General features: G+C 36.6%; 1 protein-coding gene across 3 annotated transcripts in view; it reads left to right on the top strand.

The window, feature by feature from the left end:
- Positions 1 to 27,889, top strand: part of NRIP1 (nuclear receptor interacting protein 1) — a 102,480-nt gene that overhangs the window by 63,018 nt on the left and 11,573 nt on the right. Inside the window, exon 1 of one of the 3 annotated variants that reach the window (XM_012001958.1) lies at positions 1,050 to 1,240. The exons of the other annotated variants lie outside the window; for them this stretch is intronic. The gene's annotated coding sequence lies outside the window, so the exon portion shown is untranslated. Of the gene's footprint in view, positions 1 to 1,049; positions 1,241 to 27,889 lie in introns of those variants that run through there. 3 annotated transcript variants of the gene reach the window in all.

Below are 27,889 nucleotides of genomic sequence, written 5' to 3'. Positions count from 1 at the left end.
ATTGTTCCTACTGATTTTTTTTTAAGAAATAGAAAAAGTGCAAAAGGAGACACATGTATTTTAGCAGTGTTAGAACAATTGTTTACATGAAAACAATTGGTGTAGGATGCCTCCTAGTAAGTTTCTTCAGTATTTTGAGTATTATGAGTATTTTGTTCTTAATTTTTGCTTAGTTTGCAGCCCCTTAACTATCAATACTTTTCAAGAGTTGTTTGAAAATTAAGGCAGGCAAATTAAAATGTGGCAATGTATGTTGTTAAAAAACATTTAACAACGTCTGTCATTCCCCTACTCAATGATTGGCATAGCTTTTCATATTTTGAATAAAAGAAAAATAAGCCAAGTGAAAATGTATAATTGAAAAGAACCCCAGAACTCTAGATTTATAAGATCAGCCATACCACCGTGAGGCCATAATTATGAAGTGTTAAAGGTACTTTTTAAATAATTTTTGAGACCTGAAAATATTTTTCAAATAGCTTGGGATTATTCATAATGTAAATACTTCAAGATACATGAAAATCTGTTGTATGTGTTGTTACTGGTAATGCACATGCTTTTCTTGAGAAAGTCGACTTGAGCTATTACAGTACATTTTTAAGTGTAAAATCTTCAGAATCCATGCCGAGTCTATTAACCCTATGTTAATACCTGAAATGATAAATTCATGTAAAACGGCACTGGATAGTACAATTAAGAAAAATGCCTAGTTTTAAAAATGGTTAACAGTTGAATACAAAGATCATGGTTCTCATTTCTGGAAAAACAATCATTGGGCACTTGAATCTAAGTCCTCAGTTCAACAGGAGGTAATTTTATGCCCCTGAGATTAAAAAAAAAAAAAACCAAAAAAACGAGGCATGATAAAGTGTGATGAATTAGTTCACCGAAGTAGACACATCTATATTTTCATGGCACGTGTGTGTGTGCGGGCGCGTGTGTGTGTTTCATTTTGACCATGCTGTGCATGTGTTTAGCTGCTCTCAAACCCTGACTCAAGCTTGGTGGAGGTTTAATCCTGTGCCCTTGTACACGTATACTTGATTAGTAGTTGTGGTTATCTCAGCAGAAGACATACCGCCCTCCTCCTTGTATTGGTCGGGACCTGGGCATTGGGGAGTCAAGGCAAAGGAGAAAGAAAAGAGATTTTACATTAGTATTCTATGAAAGCCTTACTGTCTGCAGAACAAATTGATTGCTCCGGTGTACCTGTGCTTGGCACTACTGCTGTGAAAGAAAGGTAGGGCTGTAATCTGTTTTATTGTATTACATATTGTGACACTCCAGGAATATTTAACATGTACTCTTTCTATGGCACGTGCTGTAAGTCTAAGTAAAGAAAAAGGAAATAAATGAATGGAGAGTATGTGAGAGCAGTGGGCTACAGCTGTGTTTACTTCAGTCTGAGAGAGTTCATTCGAATAAGATAATTTTACTGAAAGCGTCACTGGGAACATAACCTGATTGATAATGAAACCCTGTAAAGTGTTCTGGGGCACTAAATCTGCTTCCCTGCTTGAAACATGTGAGGCAGAGATGAAATTCAAGCTAATACTGTAAGATTTTAACCATCAGGTGGGAGCAGTTGTGGAGGTGGTTATGGACATAGTTTGGAAAATTATTGTAAATTATTTTAAATTGTGCTTCAGTACATTATATTCTTAAAGGTCCTCCATAACATGTTGCAGAGGACAGGAAAGAGATTTTCATTCAAAAAAGAAAAGAGGTGGAGTGGCCACTACACCACCTTCAGCTGTATTAAGGAAATTAAAAAATGTGTTGTTTACCTTATTCTTTTGCTAGCTTGATTTACATAAACATTGTATGGTTTATTCTGTTGTAGAAAAGGAAATTGCACATTTCTTACAGTTTTTTTTTTTTCTGTGAATGTTATTCCGATAGAGACTTGTGGTGTACAGTTTGGAATATTTGGAATTACTTCATTTGAAAAGAATAAATGCTTTAATATTTTATCAAGTGATTAAAATGTCTGTGATTGGAGTTGGACCCCTGGGCATTTTTAGGCATTCTTAAAATGTGGTCATAGCTGCACTTTTTCAGTTGTGTATAAATCTGTACTGCGAGGGGAGAAAAGAAATTCCTCTTGTCCAAGCCTCTTGCCACATGTGAACGGCAGGTGCCCTTTTCCCTCTTCTGTCCCCATTCTGATCCTCGATTACAATCAGAACACTTGATTTAGGAGAGAGAGGAAGCGAAGTACCTCATACTAATACATTGATGAAATGAAAGTTGTTTCCTATTGTTTACTTTTGTATTCTTGAAACTAGTATATAGCTTTACCTTTTTTAGATTACATTTCACTTCCATTTAAATGTGTGAATAAGTGTGCTGTGTACAGTAATTGTATGTCCTGAAGACATTCCGGTACAGATCTGTATAATCACAAGCTATAAACATTGGTCTAGACTGGCTTGCAGATACTTTTATAGAAAATGACCAAGTGAAGAAGCATTTTTAAGCACCTGTCAATAATAAATATATCACTCTGTGACATAAAACATTGATTAAAATGAACTATTTGAGGTCATATTATCTATAAAGGGGATGTTTTCAAAGAACTTTTGAACTGCCTCATACAATTCGGACTATTACATTTTGTTTCAATTGGATATAGGCATCAAAATTATTGTACTGTATTTTCGTACACCTAGTTTTGTGAGTTTTCTTCTTATTGAAAAAACATATCAGAAATTGTAGAGGAAAAGTAAACTATAGAACTAAAAATCAGAATATTTTATTTTTCAGAATAAAACATGCTCTTAAACTCTTTTTACTTATAGTTTTTGCTTTTGTAATTACTTTACAAATTTTGAAGATTTTAGAATCTTTCACTTTCTCAAAAGAAATACATGGCATACACATGGTTAATAATTAGCCAAGTAAGATGGGGAAGTTAAAAGAGGATACCAAGTCGAGAAAATTGATATTTTCCTTTTTTTTCCCTTTTCATATTTACTTTTTGATGGAGTGGAAGATTGTTTTAATGGGAAAGGACTATATTTTGTTTATCAGAGTATCCACAATGCTTAACACTGTACTTGGCACATAATAACTGCTTAATAAATATTTGTTGAACACATGAATAAGGAATACTCAACCGCCCTCCCTTCTCACCCACCCTGTTAGATTATTTTCTTCTCTCTTGGCTATTTATGGTTTCAATTTGTGCAGTGCTCATTGTAGTGAGGTTTTACATCAGTTGCTCTTTTGAAAGTACTCTAGGTATTGAAGGAACAGGAATTCAGTGTTTTAGAATCAACCTCTGAATGGTGTTTATGGAATTGTTTTTCAGTCGGAGTAATTCAAGTGACTGAGTCTTAAAGTGTACTTCTTCCAAATGTGTGCTTCGAGTTCTTCTTCACCTCAAGTTGCCTCTGTTCTTTTCCCTCATATGCAGATCTACTGTGTTGTTGAATTTTGTTCAGCTGTGAAATCTAATTCTTAAGAGTTTCATCTTGTCAGTTTAGGTACATTATGCTTCTTAACCAATATCAACAAATTGTTTTAAACATCCAGCAAAGTTACCTGTTAATTTTAGTCAGATATATCTAGGTCCATTAAATTACAGAGAAAAACATTTGATATGTTATTATGACTATTAATTTAAGCCATGAGATGGAAGACATTCATGAGAACAACTTTATGTGGGTGACACATCCGTAAGTTCAGTAAATGAGCGTGCAGTGGTATTTGGTATCCAGTGTTAGCTAGGCTTGGACTGGAGTTCTTGAGCAGTGGGAACCTTAGGAATTATTATAAAGAGTTTATTTACCTGATGAGAACACTGGGCTTTAGGCAAGTTCCTACTCAGCCACTGTTGTAAAACTGCTTAGGACCTGAGCCAGGGCTAAAACACAAATCATCTAGCTTTTAAAAAAGTGATTATTTTTTTAACATGGTATCAACTCTTTGTTCAGTTTTATGCTTCTGAAATAGTAATTGTTAGGTTTATATTAGTCACATTTTATTCCCGTAGCCACAGTAAAGTGTCAAAAATTGAGAAGAAAACTTTCTGTAAAATTAGTGGCCAGGCACAGTGGCTCAAGGCCCCTGTAAGCCCAGCAGTTTGGGAGGCGGAGGTAGGAGGATTGCTTGAGCCCAGGAGTTCAAGATCAGTCTGGGCAACCTTAGTAAGACCGTATCACTACTAAAAATTTAAAAATTACCTAGCTACTTGGGAGGTTGAGGCGAGAGGATTGCTTGAGCCCAAGAGTTCAAGATTGTGGGTGAGCTGTGATTGAATCACTGCGCTCCAGCCTGGACAACAGAGCAAGAACTTGCCTCTCTTTCTCTCTCTCTCTTTCTCTCTCTCTCGTTTCATATTGAAATAAACTTGTGAATACAGTTGACCCTTGAACAATGTGGGGATTAGGAGTCTCCAGCCGCTGTGCAGTTAAAACATTTGCATCTAACTTTTGACTTCCTCAAAACTTAACTACTAATAGCCTACTGTTGACCAGAAGCCTCACCAATAACATTAAAACAGTTGATTAACATATATTTTATATGTTATATGTATTATATACTATATTCTTATAATAAAGTTAGCTAGAGGAAAGAAGATGTCATGAAGAAAACCATAAGGAAAAGAAAATATATTTACTCTTTGCCAAGTGGAAGTAGATCATAATAAAGGCTTTATCCTCATCATCTTCACATTAAGTAGACGAAGGAGTTGGTCTTGCTGTCTCAGGATTGGCAGAGATGGAAGAAAATTTGCTTGTAAGTGGACCCACACAGTGCAAGCCAGTGTTGTTCAAGGGTCAACCGTAGCACAGTCACAAACACATTATATAGTCTGTTGATATTTGATATCTGTGGCAGTGTTTTCTTTAATAATATAGTCATGACTTTGCAGAGGAGGGCAGCCAGTTGAGGCTCTTGCTATGTGGAGACCACCAAAGGGCAATGCTTGCCTCCTTCAGTGATAATTAAATGCTGACTTTTCAAGAAATTCAAGAAATATTCTAACTCAGATTGTTCATGGAGAGATTAGACTCGTGGGGTTGGAGCTGGGGTTTGCAGATAGGTCCCAGCAGTACATGTCAGGTAAATATTCAAGTTAAAGACTGAGAAGGTCCATCCAAAAATCACATGCCTAGTTCAGGGTGCTGACAGACTTAGCTATAGGTGGGTCAGGTCTTCATCCACATGGGCTACGTTCATGACTTGGTCTTATTTCCAGTAGAGAAATGAACAAGGAACTAAAGACACGATCAGAAAGCCAAACTGACCAAACACAGAGATACTGGAGAAACTACTAGACAGTAGTGATGTGGTTTGGAGCCATGGCTGTCTCATGCTCAAAATTAAGTTTATAAGCTTACAAGTCATAGGAATGGTGGTTAAACTGTTCCTAACCCTTTCCCTGCAATTACTGGAAAATAAATCTCCAGGCCTGGTTCTTTAGTTCAACAGTTGGGCAAAGTTTGCAAGCAAATTATTTCACCTCTTTATACCACAGTTTCCCCATCTGCAAAATGGGGAATATTTTAGTGTCTTCCTCTTTAGGTTATGAGGATTAAATGAGAAGACAAATGTATAATACCTGGAGTATATACAAATTATAGATAAATTGTGTGTGTGTGTGTATATATATATATAAATGTGTACATATAAATATAAAAATATATTTTTATATATATTCAAGGATAATATAAATAATATATATAATGATTATTTTTGTGGGTTTGTGTGTCTACGTGTAAGTGTGCCATGTCCTCTACTGATATATTTTTTTATCCTGCTGTTAATAACAGATGACTTGACTAGGTAACCATAATATGGGAGCTGTATCCAACTATTTATTTCTATTTTTTACCTATTAATTTATTCTCAGATTTTAACGTAGATAATGGTCTGTGACTTTAGTCATATTTTTTCCTCTCCCAAAGTGTATATTCTTTGTCATGATCGGTTATGTGACTTTTATTTGTACTGAATTTATTAAAATATGTATCAAAAACTGCATAATTGTCAGTGATCACCTTTCCTCTTGAAAGTATCATGTGTCTGAAGGAACTGTGAATCTCAGTTTAGAATTATAATAAATGATTTGGAAAATGAAAGTTAAGAGCAGATAAGGTAAAATTTAATTTGTTTAAATCTTAACCAAACTTTATCTTCCTTCAAGTATCACTCATAGTTTCCTGACTTTTTTCTCCCTTTAATTGTAAAAATTTCTTGGCAATTAAAGATTTTTTGTAGATCTGTAGGAGAGTGGGGTGATCTGACTTTATAAGTGTGAATGCCAAATGAATAGCAATTAACACAGTACCTTTCTCAGGAAGGCAGGAAAGGGAGAAATATTCGAAATGCCTTATGATTTGGTTTGAGTTTAAGTAAAGTTTTATTTTTTATTGGATAGTACTTGTAATTTTTAATAAAGTGATTTTTTTATCTTTATAAAAGCATCTTACTTGAAAATAAGAAGAATTTTTCAATCAATTATATCTTGTAAGTGTCTTTATTTGGCTTATAACTTAAATAACTGTATATATATTTGTTGTTTTCTTGTGTGTATATTATGCTCCCAGTTGTTTCTGAATATTATGTATAGAAGTGGTCAGAGAGCAACTAAGAGTAATGGCATGCAATTATTATATTTAGCAAAAATTCAGTATCTCAGATGTGCCCATGGTGAACAGAATAAAAGTCGTCCTTGTTCTCGTGGAGCAATAGTTACAGTCTAGTGGTGGAAAACAGGAGATAAACAAATATTTAAAAAGCAAGGAAAGCAAGCACAAAAAATGACAGAATGAGAGAAGTCCTAAGACAACTGTGATCTCCGAGGTGTTCTGCTGGGGAAGAAGTGGGGAGATGGTTTGCCTGAAGTCATTGGGAAAGACTTATCTTAGCGGGTGATATTTAAGCCGAGTTTGGGGAAGGAGGCAAAGGAGCCAGCCATAAGAAAGCGAGAAAGAACTTTCTCAAAAAAGAGAACCACACACAGAGATGCCAGAGACCAGAGAGCAATGTTGGTGTTCTGGGATCCGGGGAAGTCTGTGTAGCTAGAGCTGTACTGTCCAGTGAAGAAGCTACAAGCCACAAGCCACCTGTAGCTTTTCTGAATGGAGGTAGTTTGTAAGCGTAAAATACACCCCAACTTGGAGGAAGGACTTAGTACTACAAAAAGAATGTAAAGTATCTTAAGAATTTTATAGTGATTTCATATTGATACCATGGTATGTTGAGTTGAATAAAATATACTCAAATTAATTTTACCTTTTTTCAACTTTGTAAAAGTGTGGCTACTAGAAAATTTAAAGTTATATTGGTAGCTCCCATTACATTTCTGTTGGACATCGCCTGGCTGGAGCGTAATGAGTGAGCAAAGGACTAAATGATGTGAGATAACATTGGTCAGATGCACCGGAGCCAGTTGATGCAGTCTTCCAAACCATAGAAAGGAATTCAGACTTTATTCTTAAATGAAATAGAAAACTATTATAAGTTTTTAGCCAAGAGATTTACCTTTTACAAAGAGCATTGCCTGCAGTGTGGAAAATATGTTGGAGGAGGGCCAGTTAGGAAGTGAGTACAGTAATACACACATACACACACACACACACACATACACAGAGAGAGAGAGAGAGCGAGCGCTAAACCAGTTATCACAACAGTTGTCAGGCAAATTTACATTAAAAATAGTCTCTCTAATCACCAGTGAGTTTCTCGGTCTTGTTTGACAGAATTTCCTAGGCTGTAGGTATAGACAGTGGTTTAGTTTTACATATATAAGAATTCTCTTTCTTCCATATTTATGAAATATTAAAATTCTTACAAAATTAAATCTCTCATTCTCCCAGAACACTGTAATTCGTGGAAGTTTAACACGACTTTAAAATCATTTGTAGCTTTAAAGATTTTGAAGCATTTTGACAAACCTACATTTCATAATATTTTGTGGTTCAAGTAATTGATGATTTATGGGAAGCTACTGACAATCTCAGATCCCATAGGCCTACATGAACATTTCTCAGGAGGCCTTGTATCCCAGATTTAAGAAGCCTCCTCATACAGTCCAGCCTGTAATCTTCCCAACTATTCTCTGCAGTAGGACACTTTCTCCCTCTTTTGTAAATGAAGAAACTGAGACTTAAAGTAATTAAATGCAAGTTGCCAAGGTTAATACTGGTAGCAAATGACAGTCTCTAGGCTAAAACTCAGATCTTTGACATATGTCTTGTGATTTCTGCTTATCTAGTTACTCCTTTTATTTAGTATGTATGTAATTGTCTGTGTGAATGTGAGTTCCATTTTCCATTTGTTTTATTTGGATCAGAAGCTATATTTGCAATACCATCATTTAATGTGTATGAAATTGGAATAATTATTACTCTTTGGGGTTTTTGTTGTTACTTATGCTATCGAGTGATGGTAAAAGGTTTTGGATTTATTTTGTAGTACTGATAAAATACAAGGCAGGTGAGTATAGGATTTTGCTTTTACTTCAGAGGGAAAAATAAAGTTTGTTTGCTATAGAATACTTGAATTTGTTGAGTACTTAGAGGACAGCAGACACAATGTTAAGTGCTTTAATTTTTTTTTACAGCCCTGTGAAATAGTTAATATTATCCCTAGAATCTCAGAAATGTTGCTGCCTGAACCTAAGATTCAAAGCCTGGCCACCTGACTTTAAGGCTGGTACTCTTAGCTTCAGTGTGCTATCCACTTTTTTAGGTATCTTTGAAATGAAATAGCTTCACAAAATGCCTGTTGTGTATTGTTTGCAGTTGACAACAATGGTTTTCACTGTAAAAAGCAAAGTTGATTTGAAATTCCAATGAAAATTTTTATTTTTAAAAATTACGTTTCTTGAGTGAAATTAAAGTTGATCCATGTCATATCACTCAGAAGGCTGATCCTTTTCAGTAAGCTAATAGTTTTATTTTCTCTACTTAAATGAAAATAATAAAAAGTTTAGACTGTGCTCAAGAAAGCTCTCTGTATAGCATAAAAATCTTGCAATTTGCGTGTAATCCCAGCACTCTGGGAGGCTGAGGCAGGCGGATCACTTGAGGTCAGGCATTCAAGAACAGCCTGGCCAACATGGCAAAACCTTGTCTCTACTAAAAATACAAAAATTAGCCAGGTGCGGTGGTGCACCCCTGTAATCCCAGCTACTCGAGAGGCTGAGGCATGAGAATCACTTGAACTCGGAAGGTGGAGGTTGCAGTAAGCTGAGATTGTGCCAGTGCACTCCAGCCTGGGTGACAGAGTAAGACTCAGTCCATACCCCCACGCCCCCCCCCAAAAAAAATCTTGCAATTTGCCTTTAATGGATGGTTTTATAAACAATAGGTTAGAGGAATCAGTAGGCTTATTGTGACTAAGCAGTGTCATATGATTGAAAGTACCAAGGCATAGTAAAGTGTATAAATACATGATCCAACTCTAGATGTCAGAATCTGTCAGGAATTAGAAATACCAGACACTTGGTACGTGGTGTTATACAGAAAATTGTTTAAGATACTTGAGTATCAAAACATTTTCAAAGTAGTACTACTTACTTTAGTTTCCACTGTAGTGCTTGATTTTGGAAGGACAGATTTTGCCTAATATAAGATTATATTAAAATAATTATATAAATCATGATCTATATCTACTGTAGATATAAGTAATACAAAGAAAGAAAAAGGTGACTTAACATTTCTTAAGGACCTCCTTTGTTGGATTGAATGTTGTATATACATTGTCATTTTTTTTTTTTTTTTTGAGACATATCTCTCTCTGTTGCCCAGACTGGAGTACAGTGGCGTGATCACATCTCATTGCAGCCTCAACTTCCTGGGATCAAGCGATCCTCCCGTGTCAGCCTCCCGAGAAGCAGGGACCACAGGCACATGCCACCATGCCCAGCTATTTTTTTATTTTTTTATTTTTATAGAGATGGGGTCTTGCTGTGTTGCCCAGGCTGACATTGTCATCTTTAATTTTCACAACTGCTCCATTAAATACGTTGTTATACATGTTAAATTGAGACTCAGACACATTTAACCCGAGGTTACATACCAAATGGATGAGGCCCAGTGTTACTGTTTTTAAGGCTCATGGTATCTTTTACATACGAATATGGAAGGGATTTTTGTATCAATGAAGATCTTTCAGAAGTGAACTGTGGAAAATCTGACTCGTACATTTAAGTTGTTGAGGTTGACAATTTGTGGATTGGAGTGGTATCTAGTCCTCTGAGTAACCAATACAGTAAAATAGTTTATGAAGTCAAGTATAGGAAGCTTCTCAGCCTTGATTTTTTTTTGTCATTACTGGTCTCGATTTTAGTTGGTTATGTGTGATCATCTTTTATCTCCAGACTCACCACTGATAACACAAAGGTATAACTACATAGCCATGCAAAATACAAGGTTTCCCTTTGCAATTGTAGAAGTGCCTTTCATGTCACCTTTTTTTTGATAACTAAAAATGGATTATTGAACAGATATTTTAAGGTTTAATCATTTTTATCCCTTCTCAGTCATCATTTTGCTGAGATTGGATATGTATCAGCTATCCAATGACCATTTTTTATTATATAGTTAAAAGTAGAGATGCAAGGTAAATTTTTATTTAGTTCTGATATTTAGATTTTAATGTTTGTATGTGTATGTCTTAATCTTACCATTTGTTCTTCCACTTTGCTAGTTAGGCAGGACTCCGCTTAACCCTTTTATTCTGAACATATGGGACAGCCAGTCCTACTTCCTAATGTTTATGTTATTGAATAACATATTTGGAAGAAATGTATTGCCAAATTTAGGGACTGTTTTTTAGTGCACTGTAGATGTTTTTAGCATATTGAAAGAGTATTTTTTCTTCCACTTGTGTCACTTCCTAGGAGTAATTCTACAGTATACATATTTTGGGGGGGGGGGAGCAGTAAGAGGGAGGACATCTTACTTGGTAAATCAGTTTTGCTAATTATTTTGTAGCAAACCCATCTTTATAGTTAGACTTTTTAGGGGGTGAGGGGAATAGTTTAAGTTTTTTATTTTAAAAGCTTGAATAGTATTCTCTTATGTAAACAGAACGTAGACACTTAACGGTTTTCATCAATATGTTATAAACTACAAAATTCACTCACACTGAATTGGTAGTTACATTGTTTAAGTGATATCCTTGCTTCTGTGGTTTATTTCAAATGTAGACTGTGCTGGGGTTGGTGGCTCACACCGATAATCCCAGCACTTTGGGAGGCCTGGTGGGGGGATCACCTGAGCCCAGGAGTTCAAGACCAACCTGGGCAACATTTCAAGACCCCATCTCTACAATAAATAAATAAATAGGTAAAATTAGCCAAGCATGGTGGCACGTGACTGTAGTCCCATCCATTCCGGAGGCTGAGGTGGGAGGATCGCTTGAGCCCAGGAGTTTCAGGCTGCAGTGAGTCATGGTCACACCACCGCACTCTGGCCTGGGCAACAGAGTGAGACCTGTCTGAAACCATACAAAACAAAACAAGACTGACTTTCTTTAGTCTGCATATAATGTTTAGAATAGAGGAGAAAATATTGGTCAGGGAAAGGGGAAAAAGAAAAAAAGATTAAAGGAAAAGCAGCTTTTTAATTCTGGATGAGGTTTCTTGCGATCTCAGATGTAAATAGACAATATTCTTAGACACCTTCCAGTTTAATATTAGGAAGTCTTTTGACAAATCTTTGTCATATGCCTGGGTATTAATAATATTGTGGGGAAAAATGAATGGAACAGTGACCTTGTTTCCTTTTATTTCTTCCTTTCTATAGAAGAGTATTTTATTCCATTTGCTTTTTGCAAATTTGGTATTATTTATACAAATAATTTTATTTCCTTTTTATGGCCACGATAATCTCTGAAACTCAATGGCAGAAATTCTGGAGTGAAGTTTAAGTCTCCCTTTTTGTGGGTAATGGGGAGGTGAAATAAGGCATCTTACTGTGTCAGGAGTGGAAATACATGCTTCTGCCTGAAAGGAACATCAGTCCTACAAGATAGAGCGGAGGAAGAAAGGCAGAGTCATCATGTTTAGCTGAACTAAGAACATTCTCAAAAAGGCCTTTAATATAAGGAGGTAAAATAACTAAAGCCCAGGAAAATGCAGTAGAATCTCAAAGAGGATCTTGTCGCGCTTTCTGTTTTTAAATGAATAGAGTGAGGAACAAAGATAAAATAACACGTAGAACATGTTTTCTTTCTTCATTATCTCATAGCCCCAGAGTTCCAGAAATTGGTTTGCATGGACAGATTCAGAGTAGTCCCTCAGAGCCCAGGTTCTGTTAATAAGAAGAGGCACGTTACATGATATGCACAAAGAAATGAAGTGAGAAGTAGTTAGAACTACAGCAGTGCAATCTTTTGCCACTTTTTCTTAGCCATCACACCATGGAATAATTGTTGTTCCTGACTCCTTCCTTTAGGCAATTGTTGTCAAGACATTTTGGGCCAGGGCTGTAATCTAGGACCAGGAGCCATCAGAGTTTATTTAAGAAGAATCAGAGACATGTGGAAACCTAATAGTTGACAGCAGCAAATGAAACAAGAGAAGCACATAGAGCTCTTAGGTACAACTGGCCTTACCTGACCTAGGGTAATCCTTCTTCCCACTCAACTTCACTAATGAACTTTGCAGGCAGTGTGATGGCTACTTATTAGATGCTATGTCCATTTATTATTATAAATACGGGCATATGGTGCTAGAAATGATAGAAGTTAGCTGCATCAGGGTCCCTTTATCTAATGTTTTGCCATCTAGCCCTCTGAGGAGGAACCATCTGGTCTTTGTTTGCTGGCCAGCTTCAACATAACCATCCACCCAGTCTTTGCGTTAGAGTTTCACTTTAGGAATTCGTTTTCTGTGTCTGTTCACACATACAGCTCGAACACCAGCATCTCTTTTAAGATTTCATTACCTCTTGGCTGTTTCTTACTGTTGCCCTCTGGCTCTTACCTTCTTCTAATCAGTAGTCGTAGTGTTGGGTGAAGACATGCCCTCTACACTGCCTTTTTACATTCATTCATTCTCATCCTTACTCAAGTCTCTTCAGCCTTGCTCAAGGCTCATCATCTAGGGCTTGGACAGCCCTAGTCTGACCCAGACTTGGGCGTTAGTATTTGCATTGCTTAAAAGTAACCACCCCATCCCTCCCCGGTACACAGTTCCCAGCATAAGGAATATGGTGGCGTTATGTCAGTATCTGAATGCCAGCAATGTTCATGAGTAAGACAGGTAGAAATACATTCAAACTTGAGAATTGAAAGATGGAGAAAAGAAGAAAGTAAACCGTGTAAGAGGAGGGGTGGAGGGAGGCAGGAAGAGAGAATTGAGCGGGAGAAAATACATGCTCAATTTCTGGAGCAGCTCTTACGCTCGTGGCACTAGAATGGTGACTCAAACCCACTTGATGGATGCACATCTGACTCTAGAGTATTCTAGAGTATTGGGAAATACTCTTCAACTTAATAGTCTAGGTTTATTGTCATATTTACAAATTTACAAAGTAGGAGAAGTGGAGAAAATGGGCAAGGAAATAAGCTACCTGTTCTCCTTCATGTTTCTTTTATTTTTTTTTCATGATTAATAAGACCAGTATTTTAGTTTCATTTTCATATGAAGAGAGTAACAAGTTTTTGTTTCTTTTCTAGTGGTCCTAGTCTAAATGAATTGTTCTTTTTGAACATGAAACATCTTTCTTGACATCCAAAAATTTCAGGCTCCCCTCCTCCTCACCTCCACACACACACAGACTATATATGTTCCTGTATATTCCATAACTCTGGAGTCAGGGAAACTGCGTGGCTAATATGAACATAAAGATTTGTCTACTTTTAATTTTAACAGAATAGAGGGAACATGATAAAACAAATTAAACTGTAAAGTTCTTCAACATCAGTAAGTTTCACACAGCTGCAGGGATAACTTGAGGAAAGGACATGTTCAGCCAGATGGCCCGTGCTGGCCTCCTTCCCATTCCTGCGAAAGATATGTTATTCACTCCCAGGGTAGCTCAGGGAAAGAGCTGATTATGGAATTAAAACAACCAATGTCCAATTAACCCCTGTTTTGGTCAACGTTTCCTACACAGTTTGGATAATTGGCATACTTTAGTTTCATCGAGGGAGGCAGTTGGTTTATTGGTTAGTGCAGGCCCCTCGGAATAAGAAATACGAAATTCCGTTGTTGATTCTGCCCCTACAAACTGTAAGTATGACCTTGGACATCTTATTTACCTCTTTGTGCTGTTAGCTTTCCCCGTTTGAGATTCAGAGCCACGTGTTGCTCTTTGACCATACGTGAGGTAAAGGCACCACAGGAAAAGGGAGAAAGAAGAACGTTTGCAGAGTTCTTCAGGACCGTGGATTAAAATGTGCAGTTTGTCTTACATAATGTCACTGCAGTGTCTTAGCGGTGGTGCCCCCTCAACAAAGCTCAGGTACAGGAGGACTTGTTAGAGGCATGCAGCAAACTCTTCAGGAACCCGGTGATAGGAGTACTTTGCCCCTCCTGAAACTGGAAAGCTATTCATTCAGCACCTCGCTGCTGTCCCTTCCCTCTCCTTGTTTTGCCTCCCTCATCTCTGCTTCTCTCTATTTGCCTACTCCAGTGTTTTCTCTCAGAATACTGACTCCTCTAGGCACTAATCTGAAACGTGGCCTCATGAAGTCCATTCTAAAATGAAGCTTTCTGTCTCTCTCTGAATTCCAGATGTCAAGAGGAAATGATTGGTCTATTTTAGTTAGGTTCCCAGTGTTGATCCATTCTCCTCAGGTCTGTGGTTTGGGAACAGGTTATTTAAGAAAAAGGTTTAGGGAAGGAAGAAGAAATTATAGTCATCTTTTGTATGTGAAATTACTTTTTGCTTTAAGTAAACCTGTCACACAAAATTATAAGTGAAATAATTAATTACCTAGATTATTAAATTATTTTACAGATCCAAATGCTTTTTTTTTTTAGTTTTTCAGGATATATATATATATATAGACATATATATGTCTGTATATATCTACACATGTATATATATAGACAAAAGACAATCCTAACCCTCAAAGAGCTTTATATAGGTTGACTAGTAAGTCAGAAAAAATTTTGTCTGAGAAAGTTCTTTGGGCTGAAGCTTCGTCTGTGAATAATGAAACAATTAACATTCATTGAGTGCTTAGAAAATATGAGATTTTATACTAAGTGTTTTACATATACCTTTTATTTAATACAACAGTTTCATAAGGTAGTTACTATTATTATTCCTCTTTTACAGCTGAAAAAACTGAGCCTTGGAACGGTTAAGTAAATCGACCAAAATGACCCACTACTGAATAGCAGAGTCAGGAATCCAGAGACTGTTCTTTTAACCACAGTGCTTTGTGGCTTTCCTAATAAAAGCAAGAGACTGACACTGGCAGAGACAAAATTTTAGAATGGGAAAAGTAATCCAGAATTCTCAGAGGGCTGCATAAATGTGTGCTTTCCCAAAAGTTTTCAAATCCACATTTGTTACAGTCTGTGGCAATTGAATATGATAGGAAAGATTGTGTTCCAGAAGACCTTGACGTGGTTTTGGATCAGCCACTTACTGGACAATTAACCAACCACTCTATTGTTCTGAGCTTTAGTGCCCTGGTAAAATGGGAATGAGGATAAATAATGTATTAACCAACCCCATGAGGAGAATCAAAGACAACTCTATCCTAGTATTTCATTTGAGGAAGGGTGAGTATGGCTTAAAGCACCTGTGACAAAGCAGGGCTTTTAAAATGTATAATACACTTTGTAGGAATCAACGGTCAGTGACAAGAGCTCCCAGGAGGTTTTATACACTGTTTTGCCCAGTCAAGAATTTGTAAAGAATTGCATCTCCGCAGCACCCACCACATACTGGCCCCAGGAACATTTGTCTTCCTTTGTTTGCCCTTTGCTAAGCCCCTGTCAACAATGGGTTTTAACTATCTTATCTTGACCTTAACAAGGTGATAAACCTGGTCAGTGGAACATGGCAGCAGTTTTCGAATGTTTGAAAGATAACTGATGGATTAGCCTTGTTTTCTGTGTCCCCAAAAAGACCAATAGGCAGACTAAACCTCAACAGATTATAGCTCAGTGCAAGGCAGAATTTCATACTGTTGCAGTTATGCGAGGCACTCTTACTGAGCAGCTACTCTGTGGCTAGGCTATGTGAGCATTACCGCATTTATTCAGCACAGGGGCTCTATGAAATAGGTATTAGTGCTTTTGCACATTTAATAATGATAAAACTTTCCAGAGGAGCCAACTTCCCCAAGATCAAACAGTTGGTAAATGGTAGAGCCAGAAGAACTTGAAGCCAGAGTCATCTGTCTCCAAAAGACCACCTTGAAAGATAGTTGGTGGTCACTAGAGGTTTTTAGAAATGAACTAGATAACCAGAGATAGCAAATGGGCTATAAAGGGGATTAAGCATCAGATAGGATGATTGATTAGGCAGATGGCTTTTCGACTGCCTCCTAACCTTTAAATTATAATTCTGTCATGTTTGGAGAATTACTTTACATGCCATACTATTATGAAAACAATAGCCAGTGGCAAAATTATTAGAGGAAAATAGATTTCAGCTCATAAAAATTTAGCTGCTTTTCCAATTGGATACAAGTTCTTTAAATTTGTGTAATCTGGTATGATGAAGAATAAGATGTTTGTAAGTTTAGTTTAAGTCATTAGTTCAAATGAATAAAATATATACCAAAAATCTGCCATTTTCTAATTATAGACAAGGAAATTTGATTTGATGCGTCATATATTTAAAACAAATACCTAAACAAATGCCTAAATAAAAGAGTGTCTTACTATGCATTTTGGAACACTGGGTTTCTAAGTCTTATCCATTCACAGCAAAGTGAGGTCTTTTCTGGACCCGCATGACTTTTTCGCCTTCTCAGACCTGAGAAATGTTATTAAGGTTTAATCCTGTGCCACAAAGCAAGAGTGGATCTGAAGCTCTTAGGTCAAAGGAGTGATGTTTCTTAATGTTATGTTTCTACTAATGGCAACATGCTAATATGGTAAAAAGTCGAAAGCCATGGCAATGACATGTGGAGTCATCTTGCATCAGTATTCAAGACCTACTTGGGTAATGGCTGCTTTTGTTGAATTGGTTTTTGGTTTTTTAGGTTTCAATTATTTAAAAGGGAATTTCACTTTTATGTATTGTAATTAATCACTTTATGTTAAGATACTGTTTTTATTTAGCCATATTCGTTGAACGTTCATACTTGAAGCTCTTCAACAAACACAGATTCAAGTTTAAAAGATCATTCCAAGAATAGCTTTGACCAGTTTGATTTAATCTTTGTCACACATTTAAAGGGCTGAAATTCTTTGGCATACAATTATTATCTGCTTCAATGATTGATGTGTAAAATGGGCACAGAGAAATAGTTTCTTAATTGTAGTTGATACTGTAAAAAAATAAATACATTAAAAAGCCTTTCTTGCATAAAGGCTTACTTTGCCCATTTCATTGTAACTATTTTTTTAGAAGGAATGTCTGGTTTTAGAGACTAAATCTTTTGATGTGATACTTCATTTCTTAATATCTCCATCAAAAGAAAATGTAACAAAGTAGTATTTTAATGTTAACTGGGTTTTCATCTTTATCTAGGCGAGGTAATTTGAAAAGAAAAATGATGAAAAGCTTGATGGAACTGGTATTTTGAAGCATATACTCATTCTTGATATAACCTAAATCCATACCAGATCTTACTAACCTCGACTTGGGAAACAGCAACTAAAGGAAACCAAATTAGTATGATCATTTCTTTATAAACAAGTGGTAAAATAAAGATCATCTTACAAAAACTTGAAAATACTCTAAAAGTATGTTTTTTAAAATGCTTTGCCAGGCCTGGTGGCTCACGCTGGTAATTCCAGCACTTTGGGGGGCCGAGGCGGGTGGCTCACTTGAGGTCAGGAGTTCAAAAACCAGCCTGGGCAACATAGCGAAACCCCATGTCTGCTAAAAATACAAAAATTAGCCAAGCATGGTGGTGCAGGCCTGTAGTCCCAGCTACTTGGGAAGCTGAGGCAGGAGAATTGCTTGAACCTGGGAGGCAGAGGTTACAGTGAGCCGAGATCACAACACTGCCCTCCAGCCTGGGTGGCAGAGGGGATACTCTGTCTGATTGATTGATTGATTGATTGATAGGTAGATAGCTTAAATCTTGTGGGTTTTCTACCATAATATTAGTCATGCATGTTTTCTAAACCCATAGAACTCTCTCTAGGATAAAATATTTTATTATTCTTTAATTTTGTGCCTTTTTTGTTCATTTATATTCCAGTGAGAAAGATATATTGGATCCGAAACCATCGTTTTAATTAACATTGTCGTACCATTTTAATTCTCCTGGTCCCATAGAATTATGACAACCCACTCGTCATTTTGCAGACTAAGGCTCCAAAAGGTTTATTTGCCATTTACAACATGTTCTACTCGGAATGCTGCCTCTGCTAGGTGCTAACATGTAAAGATAAAAATACGTAATTCTCGCCCATAAGGAGTTTATACTCTTGTGGGGAGCCAGGCCTTAACAAACCAAAACACAGGCATACCTCAGAGATATTGCAAGTTCAGTTCCAGACACTGCGGTGAAGTGAATACCTCAGTAGAGCAAGCACATTTTTTGGTTTTTCCATCTGTATAAAAGTTACGTTTACACTGTACTGTAGACTATTAAGTGTGCCATAGGCATTATACCTAAAAATAATATGCATACCTTAACTTAAAAATACCTATTGCTAAAAAAATACTAACGACCCTCTGAACTGTCAGAGAGCTGTGATCTTTCTGCTGGTAGATGCCTTGCCTCCATGTTCATGGCTGCCGACTGATCAGGGTGGTGGTTACTGAAGGTTGGGTGGGGTCTCTGTAATGATTTCTTAAAATAAGACAACAATGAAATTTGCCACATTGACTGACGTCCTTTCATGGAAGATTTCTCTGTAGCATCTGTTGCTGTTTGATAGCATTTTACCCACAGGAGAACTTCTTTCAAAAAGGGAGTCAGTCCTCTCAAACCTGCCACTGCTTTATCGACTAAGTTTACATTTACATAATATTCTAAATCCTTTGTTGTTTGTTCGACAGTGTCATAGCATCTTCACCAGGAGTAGATTCCATCTCAAGAAACTGCTTTCTTTACTCATCTTTAGGAAGCAACTCCGCAGACTGGGTGTGGTGGCTCACGCCTGTAATCCCTGCACTTTGGGGAGGTCGATGTGGGAGGATCACTTGAGCTCAGGAGTTAAAAAAAAAAAAAGCAGCAACTCCTCATTCATTTATGTTTTATTATGAGGTTGCAGAAATTTACCCACATCTTTAGGCTCACTTTAGTTCTTTTGCTTTTTCTACCACATCTGCAGTTGCTTCTTCCACTGAAGTCTTGAACTCCTCAAAGTCATCCATGAAGTTGCAAATGTTGATATTTGACCTCCCCTCATGAATCATGAATGTTCTTAATGACATCTAGAATGGTGAATCCTTTTCAGAAACTTTTCAATTGACTCTGCCCAGATCCAATCAGAGAAATCACTTTTGATAACAGCTAAAGCCTTAGAAAATTTGTTTTTCCAATAAGATATGAAGTCAAAATTACTCTTTGATCCATGAGCTGCACAATGGGTGTTGTGTTAGCAGGTTTAAAAACAACATTAATCTCCTTGTACAACTGCATTAGAGCTCTTAGTGTACCAGGTACATGGCCAGTGAGCAGTAATATTTTGAAAGGAATTTTCGTTTTTGTCCAGTAGGTCCCAACAGTAGGCTTAAAATATTCAGCAAATCATAGTGTAAGCAGATGTGCTTTCCCCAGGCTTTGTTGTTCCATTTATGTAGCAAAGGCAGAGTAGATTTATCATCATTTTTAAGGGTTTAGGATTTTTGGAATGGTATATGAGCATTGGCTTCAACCTAAACTTCCAGCTTCATTAGCCCTGATCAAGAGAGTCAGTCTTTTCTTTGAAGCTTTGAAGCCAGACATTGACCTCTCTCTAGCTGTGAAATTTCTAGATGGCATCTTCTTCCAATTTAAGGCTGTTTTGTCTCCATTGAAAATCTGTTGTTTAGTATAACCACCTTCATCATGTATCTTAGCTAGATCTTCTGGATAACTTGCTGAGCTTTTCTGTCAGCATATTTGCTGCTTCCCTTTGCACAGTTTTATTATTTTCTCCCTTAAATTGTATGAACCACCTCTGCCGCTTCCTCACCTCTCTCAGCTTTCATAGAATTGAAGAGAGTTAGGGCCTTGCTCTGGATGAGGCTTTGGTTTAAGGGAATGTTATAGCTGGTTTGATCATAAATCCAGACCACAAAAACTTTCTGTATATCAGCAATAGGGCTGTTTTGTTTTCATTATCATTCATGTGTTCACTGGAGTGACATTTTTAATTTCCTACAATAATTGTTTTTTTGCATTTGCAATTTGGTTAACTGGTGCAAAAGGCTGAACTTTTGGCCCATCTTGGCTTTCAGCATGCCTTCCTCACTAAGCTTAAACATTTCTAGCTTTTGATTTAAAGTGCGAGACATGCAAAACACACAGAGGCCATTGTAGGGTTATTAATTGATCTCATTTCAATATTGTTGTGTCTCAGGCAATAAAAAGGACTGAGGAGAGGGAGAGAGATGGGAACAGCCAAGTCATGGAGCAGTCAGAACACACGTATTAAGTATGCTGTCATAGGGGCGTAGTTCATGGCACCCCACAACAATTATAATAGTAACACCAAAGATCACACATCACCATAACAGATACAATAATAATGAAAAAGCTTGAAATATTGGGAGAAATACCTAAATGAGACATAGAACTACAAAGTGGGCACAAGCTGTTGGAAAAATGGTACCAATAGACTCCTCAACAGGATTGCCACAAATCCTTAGAGTGTTAAAAAAACAAAAAAAAAAAAACCCACAATAACTGCAAAGTACAATGAAGCAAAGCACAATAAAATGACGTGTGACCTTACAGTTTTGTAAGCAAGATGATTGAAAGATCTACTGAGTGCTGTGGAGTCACAGAGAGGAACAGCCACCCTCAGGCTGTGGAGTTCAGTGAAGGCTGCCTAAAGAGAGGATGAGTTGTCAGCTGAGACTTACGGAACGAAAGAGATGTCCTAGTTGTTTAGCTTGACCGTAAACAAATGGGGCTTATTACAGGATTCTCTGTGCATTTTTAAGTCTGATGTATTTTTCCTCAAAAGATGAGGATGATAAGGATGGTATAGGGGGAAGGGCACTAACAGAAGGTTCTTTATTCTTCTTACCGCCGTGTTTTTCCCCTGCTGTCTTATTTACAACCTCTTGTTTAATGACAAGAATTTCTATAGAACAAATTATATATTTTATATAAATGCAATAATTGAAAGCAAGTTGAAGACCAAAACACAAAGCAAAATATAAACATTGAATTCTTATGTAAAGATTTAAGTAATTTAGGAGTTGAATGAACTAGGACCGGGCACTGTGGCTCCTGCCTGTAATCTCAGCACTTTGGGAGGCCAAGGCAGAAAGATCTCTTGAGCCCAGGAGCTTGAGACCACCCTGGGCAACATGGTAAAACCCCGTCCCTACAAAAATCAAAAATTAGTCAGACATGGTGGTGTGTGCCTGTGGTCCCAGCTGCTCAGGATGCTGAGGTAGGAGGATCACTTGATCCTGGGGAGGCGGAGGTTGCAGTGAGCTGAGATTGCACCGCTGCACTCCAACCTGGGTGACAGAGCAAGACTCTGTCTCAAAAAAAAAAAAAAAAAGTCAAATGAACGACTAAATAGTGAAGAGAACAATATAGTGTATATGTGCCATTCCACACATCATCATTCTATCTCAAGACAAAAAACAACAGAAAAATGATGGGAGATTTTCATTAAAGATTTTAGTTTTCATTGTTCAGATGATTTAATTTTAGTAAATGATGCTAATAGTAGGAAGTAAGTAGTTGTTTTTAATGATCTTTATTGTTAAGAGAAAAGTTGTTCTGAAATATTTTTGGTCCAACAGTTGAAATCAGAAAAGCCCCGACCCATGGTCCCTAGACCGCTAATCTGCCTCTGTCTCCTCAGCACACCGGAGTCGTCCTCTAAAGCCTCCTGACTCTTCCCCGACCTGGGTCTGTATCTGACTACGAGCGGCAGGTGCCATGCCAAGGAGCATGTGTCACTGTCCCTGCTGCACAGACTGAACGTGCCCTAAACCTGGACAACAGCAGAACTGAGTCTCAGATTAGCATTTACTGGCTGTTGTTCCTGAGATTGCTACTTCAAACACTTGGTTGTATGGATAGAAGAGATCAGGGAAAAGCACGCACCGCAGTTTCTTCAGTAAAAGTAAAACCATTTAAAGTGAGTAGCCTGCTGCTGGTGTGCTGGTAGCTTCATTTTCGGAGTTGACAGGCATACTTGAATGATACCTGTGAGAATTTCAAGACATAGAAGTTCTCCAGGTACATTGTGCATGTAGTATTTTTGGTTTTGATTCCTTCATCCTGTAGGATGGGACCTAGTCAGGTTTATTGACTCCTCTTTACAGGTATTGCCTCCATGTCTGGGCGTTCATGGATTGTGTCTGTAGTGATATTTCTCTTCCACAGCTTGACTGGAAACTTCAGTCTAGATATCTTTGTGTTTTGGGCCTGTAATGACCACAGTGATGCCATATATGTCATTTCAATAGTATTTAATTTGATAATTTGACATAATTTTTCTTTTTTACTTTGTTTTTGAAAAACTAGCAATCTGTCTAGGATAGTAAATTTTGGGTTATTTTCATTCAAAGGTATTTAACTTATCAAAAATATGAAAAAACACTAATTGAGAACATTTACATATACATATGTCATAAGTAATTTGCAAATTGTATAAAGCCACAGCAGGTGGTACTTGATTTAACAAGGAAAGCTTTTGTAGTGTAAATTTACCCCAACAGCTTTATGCATCCTTCAAAATGATTTCTTGACCAGCATGCTTCAGTAAGAACACTGATCGCATAACTCTTGGTTTCATAAATGTAACTTAAAATAAATTTAACATCTTGTTTAAACAGCCAAAATAAAAGGCATGATTTTGTTAAGATAATAACATATTTATTTTATTTATTTTTATTTCATTTTAATTTGAGACGGACTCTTGCTCTGTCACCCAACTGGAGTGCAATTGTGCGATCTTGGCTCACTGCAAGCTTCACCTCCCAGGTTCAAGAGATTCTCGTGCCTCAGCCTCCCAAGTAGCTGGGATTACAGGCGCATGCCACTGTGTCCAGCTAATTTTTGTATTTTTAGTAGAGACAGGATTTCGCTATGTTTGCCAGGCTGGCCTCGAACTCCTGACCGCGGGTGATCCTCCCGCCTCGGCCTCCCAGAGTGCTGGGATTACAGGTTGAGCCACCACATCTGGCCTGCACTAATATATTTAATAATATATTCCTTTAAGAATCACTTTTTTGTCACTATTGATAACTAAAGTTTCTTTTGATCCCTGTGATTTGAAAATTGTTATGGAAGACTATGGATACGTTATAAAACTTCTGTTGAAGCAGTGACTTAGAAGTTAAATCTGTGTTTTTGGGAACAAGTGACCCAAGACGTTGCAGAACATACTACTGATTTCAGTTTCAGATGGGTCAAAAGCTTGGAATTGTGAGAGAGCATTATCCATTCAGGGAACTGCAAGTTAAGTTAATTTTAAAATTTTAAAATCAGTTATAACAAGCAAACAAATAAAAATGCAAGCATATATATACATGCATACAAGCACATAAAAATTCACGGTTCTGGGCCGGGTGGAGTGGCTCACACCTGTAATCCCAGCACTTTGGGAGGCCAAGGTGGGTGAATCACGAGGTCAGGAGTTCAAGACAAGCCCGGCCAAGATGGTGAAACCCTGTCTCTACTAAAAAAATTCACAATTCTGTAACACACGTACTGATTTCTTCTCTTATTCTTGATCCAATACAATATATTTAACAGAACATACTTTATAATAAGAAGTGCATGAAGATCTTGACTTCAAAGATGGGGAACATTTTTAAAACAGAGTGTACCCTGTGAGTAAGCGCAGTGTGTCTCAATGTACTAAAAACCCTAGGAGCTTTGATCAAAAGCCAGCTGGTTACATCAGTTCTGTTGGTAATCTTTCTTGCTGATCTGTGACCTTGACCTTGTGCTTGTGTCTGTATGTCAAATCTATTTTAGGGATGGGGAAGCCATAGTTGAGTTTAATAGGATTGATGCTTCCATCTCAAAGGATATCCCTGTATATATACTATAAACACTCAAGCAATTCCAGAAGAAGAAAGATCCATTTTCCATTACATTTCTTATTTTGATAGAGATTGGAAAATATTATGCTCTTGAAAACTGATAGAAAGCACCAGTTACTCCAAAGCGCTATTGAGAAAAGTGAGGAAAAGCAAACACTCTGTTAATTTTGTATTTACACTCTTTTCTTATACTTATGTGCTGCCAAAGTAATTTGTTAATGATTATTTTGTGTTCATTAAGAGAAACTATTGTTTCTTTGATAACAGTAGAAGGTAGTGAATAGACATTAGTACTAATCATAAATAGGTATGTACTGTCTGTCATATAATAATTTTCTGGAGCTTTAAAAATTGTAGGTAAAATTAACTTTATCTAACGATTTTCCAGTTTCAGTATTTTCAAGACAGACTGCAGCACAGCATCCAGAAATGTATTGCATTTTTGAAATAGAAATTTTTTGGCAGTTTAGCTCTTTCTCTAGCTCCTTTGTCTAGATCTTTGATTTTTAACTTAAAATCTCCAACTTTTTCATCTTAACTTAATTTTGTTTAAAAATTAAATGTTTTTCAGAATAACTGTAGAGGCAATGTAAAATGAATAGCAAATTTATTGAATCCGATTTGTATACCTAGGCCTTCTGAGGAGAATTCAAAACGAAGAAGCCCTTCTTTATTTTGCTGTATCAATTATGGGGTATGTGTCTGTGTCATCAAAGATCCTAAATCTTTGTGATTATCCTGCATTTTATGCAGTATATAGCCGTTATGAGATAAGCAAAAGTTCCAGTTTGAATATGAGCTCATATTTGGCTTTTAAATAAACATCTGTTTGCAATTCTGTGACCCTACAGAAGAAAGCTATGAACATAGATAACTTGGGGCATTAGGTGGGTTGGGTGTACGGCTATTTCAAAACCATTTCCTTTCCCCAGAATTTACTAAAAAGACAATAAAACATATTGGTCAGGGCTATTTCCACAACTTTATAACAGCATATCATCTTTCTCGTTAAAGTGCTTGTTATTTTCATCAGCTATAATTTGACAAATTACTTGGAATCATAGGAATAAAATGTGAGATTTAGGGAGGTCCTCGGATACATGTGTCCTTGCATTGAATGCTTGAGTTAGTCAAGCAGGAGTGTCTCCTAATGAGTCTTTTTTAGTTGGGAATGTGAATGACACTCTTTTGCTCCTATGGAAGCAGCTGACCAGCGAGTTAAAGCCGATGGACCTACAAGTTAGGAGCAAATTTGGCCTTGGGCCAAAACATGAAGTCCTTCAGGTTGCAGTGGAGAGCAGCCTGGGCAGCTGTTTTCCTTGCCAGTGTCTCTGGCTTCCATGCCACCTGTCTCTGAGGAGTATCTGCACCTAAAATGGGAACCCCCGGGAGAGAGTAAGAAACTCCTCAGTTCTCATTTCAGATGTTGAGGCCGTCAGTTGAGCAAAGTGTATTTAGATAATTATTTTTGGCACCTGTTAAACTGTACGACCACACAGCTACCTTTTCATAAAGATAATACTTCAAAGAAAGTTATCATCTTGGAATTCAACTTCCCTTAAAAGACATATATTAATTTTGATTCAAGTTTTTCAAGTAATTAGAAATATATTTTAAGAAATGAAACTTCAGGCATATTCTTTTGTTGTCTTATTATTCCTTGCTGTGAAATGTCAACACTTGAATGTTTCTTGTATTCCCTTTTAAATGTTTTCTTCCAACGACTTTTTAGCTTTTAGTTTATAAGAGAGGATTCACTGTTGTCTTCTTAAATGAAACTTCAGGAGCTATGCCGAAAATGTTACTTTTCCTTTCTTTTTATGTGAAATTAAGTGTTGGGTTTTACGTATTTTAACTTTTCATTGGCCCTTGATTTGGAAAGCTGCTTTCATCTCTTCGGATGAAATGTTTGCAGTTACAGCCCGTTGGTAAATTGCTTGTGGCGTATTGTTTCTCATTCAGCTCTTAAAACTTCCTTTCAAAGCCCCGCTTTGGAGAACAACAAGAGTTCTCTGAATACCTGGATCTGTATTTGTTTAAAATAGAAGGGGCAATACTTAGGACTTTGGAATCTTCTTAGTATGTACTTAGATATTTTTCTTCTAATATTTAATGAAACATATTAATGTTTTTCTTACCATTTGTATAAAAAATACCCCTGAAATTATCCACAGTGGAATATAGATAATATTATTGTCCATTAGGAGTTATTCTTGAATGACATAATTAAGTAGCCCTTTGATTACTTATGCATTTTGAGGAACCAGGCAAAGCCAAGTGTCCTAATTGTCAAAGCTGCATGTTAGAAATCCCTTTAAATTCAGTACTCAAATAGGTATTACTTGATATTGCAGAACAAACTGGGGGAGATCTCATGGAAACAATTGGAAGTCATGAGGTAGTCCTTAGATATACTTTAAATGGCATACCAAGTGAACTCATAGATGTTTAATCATTTAAATGTGTTTTTGATGGAGTATTTAATTGCAAGGAAGATACTGAATCCTTAAAAACAGCTGGAGAAAGACCGTTGTCATTATTTCTCTATTCTCAACCAAAAATAGTCCTACATGTAAGAATTCTGCTAGATGCATTCTTCATTTATCTAAGTAAAATCTTATCACTTGGATTTCATCATTTTAACGTGTTTAGAATTTCAACAAAGTTTCCCTAATAGAAAATGTAAAACATATTGCAATGAAAATAGTTTAACTATTTTAGAGTCAATATAGCACCCATTTGTGAACTGTTAGTATGCACATTATTTACTACTGCCTTTTATTTAAAAAGCTCTAAAAAAATTACCTGTCAACTTAGTTCTGTACTTTTCAGCTACTTATAAAAAAGTAAATGTAGCTCTTTTTAAAGTATATTGTGTAATTCAAGCATTTTACTAGATATTTCATTAAACCAGTCTGTGTTGAAACTTTCCTCAAATTAATCTATGCATATGGTCAAGATTCCGTGGAATTTTTTCTTAGTTACTTTGATTTTATTACTTTTAAAATAATTCTTTTTCACCATAATAATTTTTTCCACCACATGATGTAGACCAGTAAAATTTTAACTTTATAAACTTTAAAGGATTTTTATGCTTAGAAACAATTTTAAATTAATAAAAGGAAGATTCTGTTTATAATTTTAACATTGTTAAGTAGTTGGACATGAATTTTATTGTCATAAAAGACTACAGTAACCTTTGGTATACTATCAGGGTTCTTTGAACTCAGTTTTAGTTTTCAAATGCTTTTTTAAAAAATGTATTTGTAACTGGTAGGAAGGACGATATCACATATTTTTAAGTTTTAGTGAATGTGTCCTTAGTGACTCAAGCGTAGTATCTTGCTATTACCATACGTGTCCATTGGAACCTTTTAGAAGTCAAAAGTACATATGGATCTTAGTGATCTTATTTTTTCTGTATCTTTAAGTATTCTGGCATTTTACCATTTTGGCAATTAATTCATTTTTTATTCCCAACTGTCCTTTAAAAAAAGAAAAAAATGCTAAAATAATAAAAAGTAAAAATAATGAAAGTGCCTAGAAGGATGATGCAATGCTAAAACAAGTCATCACTGTTATACCATCATTCTATCCTCTTCCCCCTC

This window comes from Mandrillus leucophaeus, unplaced genomic scaffold (genome assembly GCF_000951045.1).
Source record: "Mandrillus leucophaeus isolate KB7577 unplaced genomic scaffold, Mleu.le_1.0 Scaffold671, whole genome shotgun sequence".
Classification (NCBI taxonomy): Eukaryota; Metazoa; Chordata; class Mammalia; order Primates; family Cercopithecidae; genus Mandrillus; species Mandrillus leucophaeus.
Note: the sequence above shows the minus strand (reverse complement) of the source record. Positions and strands in the feature narration are given on the sequence as shown.